Source organism: Arachis hypogaea, chromosome 19 (genome assembly GCF_003086295.3).
Source record: "Arachis hypogaea cultivar Tifrunner chromosome 19, arahy.Tifrunner.gnm2.J5K5, whole genome shotgun sequence".
Taxonomy (NCBI): domain Eukaryota; kingdom Viridiplantae; phylum Streptophyta; class Magnoliopsida; order Fabales; family Fabaceae; genus Arachis; species Arachis hypogaea.
The window spans coordinates 101,251,060-101,258,532 of record NC_092054.1 but is presented as its reverse complement, the minus strand read 5'-3'; the positions used below and the strand labels follow the sequence as shown (position 1 = coordinate 101,258,532).

At 39.9% G+C, this 7,473-nt stretch overlaps 1 non-coding gene across 1 annotated transcript; it reads left to right on the top strand.

Moving 5' to 3' along the window:
* Positions 1-6,672: 6,672 nt before the first annotated feature.
* LOC112781859 (small nucleolar RNA R71) lies at positions 6,673-6,776 on the top strand. Its single transcript, XR_003192611.1, has one exon. It is a non-coding gene; the product is annotated as a small nucleolar RNA R71 (small nucleolar RNA).
* The last annotated feature ends 697 nt before the right edge of the window (positions 6,777-7,473 follow it).

The window sequence follows — 7,473 nt, the reverse complement described above, 5'->3', positions numbered from 1 at the left end:
TGATATTCAAGCTTCCTTTATTGATTTTGTTGCTTCCTTGCTTAGCCTCTTCTTCCCTGAAATCATCCAAACAATTGCATCAAAGTCTTGCAAAATTTCATGAGAAATCTTCCATTCATAGCATTTAAGTAATATAACTAAAACTCATGGATTTTGCATCAAAATCATATTGTTTGGATGGTTCATTACTTTGTTCTTCATTTAACCATTTTTGGTTACTTTAAGCTCAAGAAAATGCATAAAACAACTAAAACTAACAGAAAAATGCTAGTGAAACTAGCCTATGATGCCTTGGCATCACAACACCAAACTTAATACTTGCTTGTCCCTAAGCAAGTCCTGAGTTATTTGAGAAGAAAGTATGAAACAGAAAGCAATTACATTGGCTATATTAGCAAGCATTTGAAGTTCATCAGAAGGGTTTTATGCAAAAAGTTGCAGCATCACTTTTTCATACTTATCAGGTAGGATTATCACTTTTTCATTGCATCCATCAAACATTGCTATGGCCTCTTGTTATTCTTATGTCTTTGGCACTTTTCTTTTCTTTGTTTTTCTTTTCTTTTTCTTAGAGCTTCTTTTGCTCCTTGTTTGCTTAGTGTCATGTGTTGCACAAGCCTTTGGCATTTTCTTTTTCTTATCAGTGCACTACACATATCCACTTTAGGCATTTTAGTTCACATTTCTTCTTGAGACATTGGTGCCCAGCACCTCTTTGTGTGACTAAATGTTTTGTATTTAGGTTGCTCTTGATAATGGACTTTTGGTTGATAATCCCGGGTTAGTTAACCCAAGTTACCAAGTGTTGAAACACTCCTCAGAACCTATTCATCCAAGCATATCCTTAATACATAAACACCACAGGCATTTGTCTCAGAAGTTCAAACCATTGGTACCTAGCTTATTTTCTCAATTTTTTTTTTGCTTTTTGGTTGCCTTTTTCCGTGGCTTTTTCTTTTTTCTTTTTCTTTCTTTTTTTTTTTTATGGCCAAAGACATTTATTCATCAAGATCCATAGACAATTTTCACTTTCTACATAAAAAATGATAATTCTACGCTCTAATTTTAGTGATCTGACTAAACAATCAAGCATGCATACCACCACTTAATTCTACTTGATTTGTTACTAATTTAGCCAAGTTACTTTTGTTCAAATTTTTCTTTTATTTTTGGAAACAGAACAAGCATGGCACGCACTTGTTTAAGAAGGTGAAGTTATATCCAAACATCTAGGCATTCACTTTATTCAAAGCAATTAACAAACAGACATACTAAAAAAACTACACATTCCAGAAAGATTCAACATTTACAGTTTAAACCAGAACACACATGCTTTTGTTTGCCCTTTTTAAAGAATTATCAAGGAACAATACCACCTTGTGAAATTCCTTGTTTTCTCTTTGTTGTCAGGAAACAATTTGATTTCTCCTTCTTCTTCCTAAATGTTGCTTCATGCTTTAAGGTTCTTGTTTCCTTTCCTGCAAAGAGTAATGAAGTTGCTTGCTTCTCAAGCACTTGAGTGGTTAGCTCAACTATGTGTGGGTAAGTATCGGATTCTTAGATTGGTGTGTGAACACCAAACTTAGTCTCCCACTTACTTCTCTCTGTTCTTTGAATCCTTGAGTTATCTTGGAATGATGTTGCTACTAAGGGTTTTAAGCATTTCTGTGACTGCTTAGAATAGTTGTTCCTTTCATATAATTCAAAGGTTGTTGTGTTCAGTTGATCTTTATGGTGGAATACCAAACTTAGATTCACACATTCCCCTTTGACTTATTGATCCATGAATTCATTGTTTGGTGTGAAACACCAAACTTAATTCTTTGCAATGCACAGAAACTACTTTACCCTTTTTATTGAAACAAATAAAAGAAACAGCAACAAGGTATTACCTCAGGTTGGGTTGCCTCCCAACAAGCGCTTCTTTAACGTCATTAGCTTGACGGTCAGCTTCCTCAGTTGAGGTGATATTTAACTTTGTCCTTCTCCTCCACATCTCCCAAGTAATGTTTGAGTCTTTGACCGTTAACAATGAAGGTTCGTTGTGACTTTTCTTCCATGATTTCTACTTGTCCATAATTGGAGACCTTGGTGACAAGGAATGGTCCAGACCACCTTGATTTTAGCTTCCCTGGAAATAGCTTCAGCCTAGAATTGTAGAGCAATACTTTTTGCCCTTCTTCAAATTTCCTTGGGGCTATGTTGCTGTCATGCTTCTTCTTTGCTCTTTCTTTGTAAATTTTGGCATTCTCATAAGCTTCCGCTCTGAATTCTTCCAACTCTTGAATTTGCAACATCCTTCTTTCTCCAGCGGCTTTGTTGTCCAAGTTCAGAAGTTTCAAGGCCCAGTATGCCTTGTGCTCCAACTCCAGTGGCAGATGGCAAGCTTTTCCATATACTAGTTGGTAAGGAGACATTCCAATTGGTGTTTTGAAAGCTGTCCTATATGCCCAAAGAGCATCATCTAGCTTAATCGACCAGTCCTTTCTTGAGGTTCCCACAGTTTTTTCCAGGATTCTTTTGAGTTCTCTGTTAGATATTTCGGCTTGCCCACTTGTCTGTGGATGGTATGGTGTGGCTACCCTGTGTTTGACTCCATATTTTAGGAGCAATGCCTCTAATGGTTTGTTGCAAAAGTGGCTTCCTCCATCACTGATGATTGCTCTTGGAACCCCAAAACGGCAAAAAATGTGTTTTCTGAGGAAGTTCATGACTACCTTATTATCATTGGTTGGAGTTGCTATTGCTTCAACCCATTTAGAGACATAGTCTACTGCCACAAGAATGTAATTATTTGAGTATGAGGAGGGAAAGGGTCCCATGAAATCTATCCCCCATACATCAAACAATTCAAGTTCCAGAATGAATTGTTGTGGCATTTCATTTCTTCTTGGCAGGTTCCCAGCTTTCTGGCATTCATGGCAGTGCTTCACTAATTCTTTTGCATCTTTGAAGATAGTAGGCCAATAAAAACCACACTGCAACACCTTAGCTGCTGTTCTTTCTCCTGCAAAGTGCCCTCCATAAGTGGAGCCATGGCAGTCCCATAAAACTTCCCTTCCTTCTTCCTCGGATATGCATCTTCTGAGTATGCCATCGGAACATTTTTTGAACAAGTATGGTTCGTCCCAGATGAAGTATTTGGCATCATTTACCAATTTCTTCCTTTGATGTTTGTTAAATTCCAAAGGTAAACTCCCAGTGGCCTTGAAGTTTGCTATGTCTGCAAACCAGGGTGCTTTGTGAATTATCATGAGTTGTTCATCAGGAAAGCACTCATTTACATGTGTGCTTTGTGTGCTTCCTTCTTCACATGGTATCCTTGATAAATGATCTGCCACCTTGTTCTCTACACCCTTCTTGTCTTTGATTTCAATGTCAAATTCCTGCAACAAAAGAACCCATCTAATAAGTCTCGGTTTAGATTCTTGTTTAGCAAGTAAATATTTTAAAGCTGAATGATCAGTGAAGACAATGACTTTAGATCCAATGAGATAAGATCTAAATTTTTCAAATGCAAAGACTATTGCCAAGAGTTCTTTTTCAGTGGTTGTGTAATTCCTTTGGTTAGCATTCAAGACTTTACTGGCATAATAAATCACATGTACCAAATTGTCCTTCCTTTGTCCTAACACTGCCCCAATAGCAAGGTCTGATGCATCACACATCAGTTCAAAAGGTAAGTTCCAATCAGGTGGGGCAATGATAGGTGCAGAGGAAAGTTTTTGCTTCAAAAGTTCATAGGCTAGCATGCAATTTTTATCAAATACAAAGGGTGTATCAGAGACAAGCAAGTTACTCAAAGGTTTGGCTATTTTAGAAAAGTCTCTAATAAACCTTCTGTAAAAACCAGCGTGTCCCAAAAAGCTCCTAACTGCCTTGACATTACTTGGTGGAGGTAGTTTTTCAATGATTTCCACCTTAGCTCTGTCCACCTCCATGCCTCTATTAGAGATTTTGTGGCCAAGGACTATTCCTTCTGTGACCATGAAATGACACTTTTCCCAGTTTAATACTAGGTTAGTCTCTTGGCACCTCTTAAGCACCAAGGCAAGGTGGTGTAGGCAGCTGGGAAAAGAATCCCCAAACACAGAAAAATCGTCCATGAAGACCTCAATAAATTTTTCAATCATGTCTGAAAAGATGGACAGCATGCATCTTTGGAAAGTGGCAGGTGCATTGCACAATCCAAAGGGCATGCGTCTATAAGCAAAAACTCCATATGGACAAACAAATGATGTTTTCTCTTGATCACTCGGATCAACTACTATTTGGTTGTATCCTGAATATCCATCTAAGAAGCAATAGTAAGCATGTCCGGCAAGCCTTTCAAGCATCTGATCCATGAATGGGAGTGGGAAATGATCCTTTCTGGTGGCTTCATTGAGCTTTCTGTAGTCTATGCACATCCTCCACCCAGTGACGGTTCTTGTGGGTATGAGTTCGTTCTTCTCATTTGGTACCACAGTTATGCCACCTTTCTTGGGAACTACATGGATGGGACTAACCCATGGGCTATCAGAAATGGGGTAGATTACCCCTGCCTGCCATAACTTCCTGACTTCCTTTTGTACCACTTCTTTCATGACGAGATTCAATCTTCTCTGAGCTTGAATGGAGGGTCTAGCATCCTCTTCTAACAAGATTTTATGCATGCATATGGATGAACTTATCCCCTTCAAATCAGCTAGGGTCCATCCAATGGCATCTTGATGAGTTTGCAGCACCTTGATCAATTCTTCTTCCTGTTCTTGGCTCAAGGCCGAGCTAATGATAACAGGGTGACTCTCATCACTACCCAAGTATGCATACTTGAGATTAGGGGGCAATGCTTTGAGCTCAGGTTTTGGTGCTTCCTTTTCTTCTTTCACTTTCTCTGGCCTGCTTAGCATGGTTGTGTCAGCACCCTTGATATCACTAACTTCAATATCCTTGGTGAACTCCTCCTCTGTCACTTCCTTTATTGTTTCCTCAAAAGTTTCTTGTACTGCAATGTCCACTACATCAACCCTCATGCATTCCCTTAGTGATTCTGATGGATAGCTCATTGCCTTGAATACATTAAACACCAATTTCTCATCATGTAGTCTAAGAGTGAGTTCACCCTTTTGTACATCTATGATGGCTCCAGCAGTAGCTAGGAAGGATCTTCCCAGAATTATTGAAGCTTTGGCTTCTTCCTCCATATCTAACACCACAAAATCAGCAGGAAATATAAATTCTCCCACTTTCACCAACAAATCCTCAACTATCCCATGATGGAATTTAAAAGTTCGATCTGCCAATTGGAGGGCCATTCTTGTTGGTTTGGCTTCCTCAATCTTCATTCTTCTCATCATTGTTAGCGACATCAAATTGATGCTGGCCCCTAAATCACACAAGGCCTTCTCCACCATGACTTCTCCTATAATGCAGGGGATTTGGAAACTGCCTGGGTCCTTCAATTTCTGAGGCAATTTGTGCTGAATGATAGCACTGCATTCTTCAGTTAACAACACAGTTTCCTCATTTCTCCAGCTTCTCTTCTTGGTCATTAATTCTTTTAAGAATTTTGCATAGAGTGGCATTTGCTCTATTGCCTCAGCAAAGGGAATGTTGATTTGAAGCTTCTTGAAAATCTCCAAGAACCTGGAGAATTGGCCATCCTTTTCACTTTTCATCAAACGTTGAGGATAAGGTGCTTTAGGTGTGTAAGGCTTCAAGACCTCTTTTTCTTTTTCTTTTGTTGCAAACGGTGTAACAGATTGTCCTTGTTCTTTGTCTTTCACATTTTCCTTTGCTTCATCCTCTGTGGTTTCCCTTGAAATCTCCTTTAGATTCTTTCCACTTCTGAGGGTTATGGCCTTACATTCCTCCCTTGCAATAGCCTTGGCAGCATGAGAACCGCTTGTCCCAGGGGCTTGCTTAGTCAAATACAAAATTTGATTTTCTAGCTTCTGGATGGCAGCTCCTTGGTTTTGCAAGTTAGAATTTACTTCTTCCTTAAAAGCTTTCAATTCAATTATGTCTTGGCTCATGGTTGCAAGCATTCCTTCTATCCGGTTTAATTGATCTTGAAATTGTTGGTTCGGATTAGGTTGGGTATGTTGATTATTTTGGCCATGATATGATGGTTGGGGGTAAGTGTTTTGTGTGGCTTGGTATGATCTTTGGTTGGAGTTTTGGTATGTGGAATTGTTATGTTGGTTGTGGTTGTAAGGTTTGTGGTTTTGTGGTTGGGTTTGTTGGTTTCCCCACCCAAAGTTTGGGTGGTTTCTCCAGCCTGGGTTGTAAGTGTTGGAATGTGGATTATATGATTGCCTTTGTTGGTTTCCCACATAGTTAGCCTCATCCCAATCACCTCCTTCAATGCCTACTTCCTCTTGATCTTGTGTGTGTATTGCAGCCACTTGCTTTGTTTCTATTTGCCTGGTAAGCTCTGCTAGTTGCTTGGCAAACACCTTGTTTTGGGCTAGAATTGTATCAACATGGTTCAGCTCCATGACTCCCTTAGTGTTGTGCCTTTCTGATGCATAGTAGTACTCATTCTCAGCCACTGTCTCGATCACTTCAATGGCTTCTTCCACAGTCTTTTTCCTGTTCAATGAACCTCCTGATGAATGGTCTACAGCCTTCCTTGATTCATAAGAGAGCCCATCATAGAAGATGTGCAGTTGCACCCAATCATGGAACATGTTTGGTGGGCATTTCCTTGTCAAGTCCTTGAATCTCTCCCATGCCTCGTAGAGAGTTTCACCATCTTGTTGTCTAAAAGTCTGAACCTCAGATCGAAGCCTATTGACCTTTTGTGGAGGGTAGAAACGTGCCAGAAACTTGCTTTCCACCTCATCCCATGTTGTTAGACTCCCCCTTGGGAATGATTCCAGCCACTTAGCTGCTTTGTCCCTAAGTGAAAATGGGAACAAAAGCAGTTTATAGGCATCTTCCTGGACTCCATTGGACTTCACAGTGTCACAAATTCTCAGGAATTTTGTGAGATGTTGGTTTGGGTCTTCATTAGCACTTCCTCCAAAGGAACAATGATTTTCCACAAGTGATATTAGCTGTGGCTTGAGCTCAAAATTGTTGGCCTGAATGGGTGGTTTCTGGATGCTACTACCACAATTCCCAGAGGTTGGGTTTATGTATGAACTAAGAACCCTCCTCTCAGGGATGGCATCGTTTCCATCAGCTCTCTCATGGTTGTGAGCTTCTCTATCCATGTTGAGATCTAAAGCTTCCTCAAAATTGTCCTCAGATTCTCCTTCAGATTCCTCTTCTCCCACTACTCTCTTCCCTCTTGCTTCCCTTCTAAGTCTATGAAGGGTCCTCTCTGGTTCGGTATATGGAGGAGTTGATGTCTCTCCTCTCCTACCTGTCATACAAGAACACAGCTCAAACACAACAAGTGAAATACTCTTGGTTAATGGAAGAGTATGGTTAGCTCAATTGAGGAATTAATTCAAACAGTTAGTGAGTCAGTGAGTTAGTTGC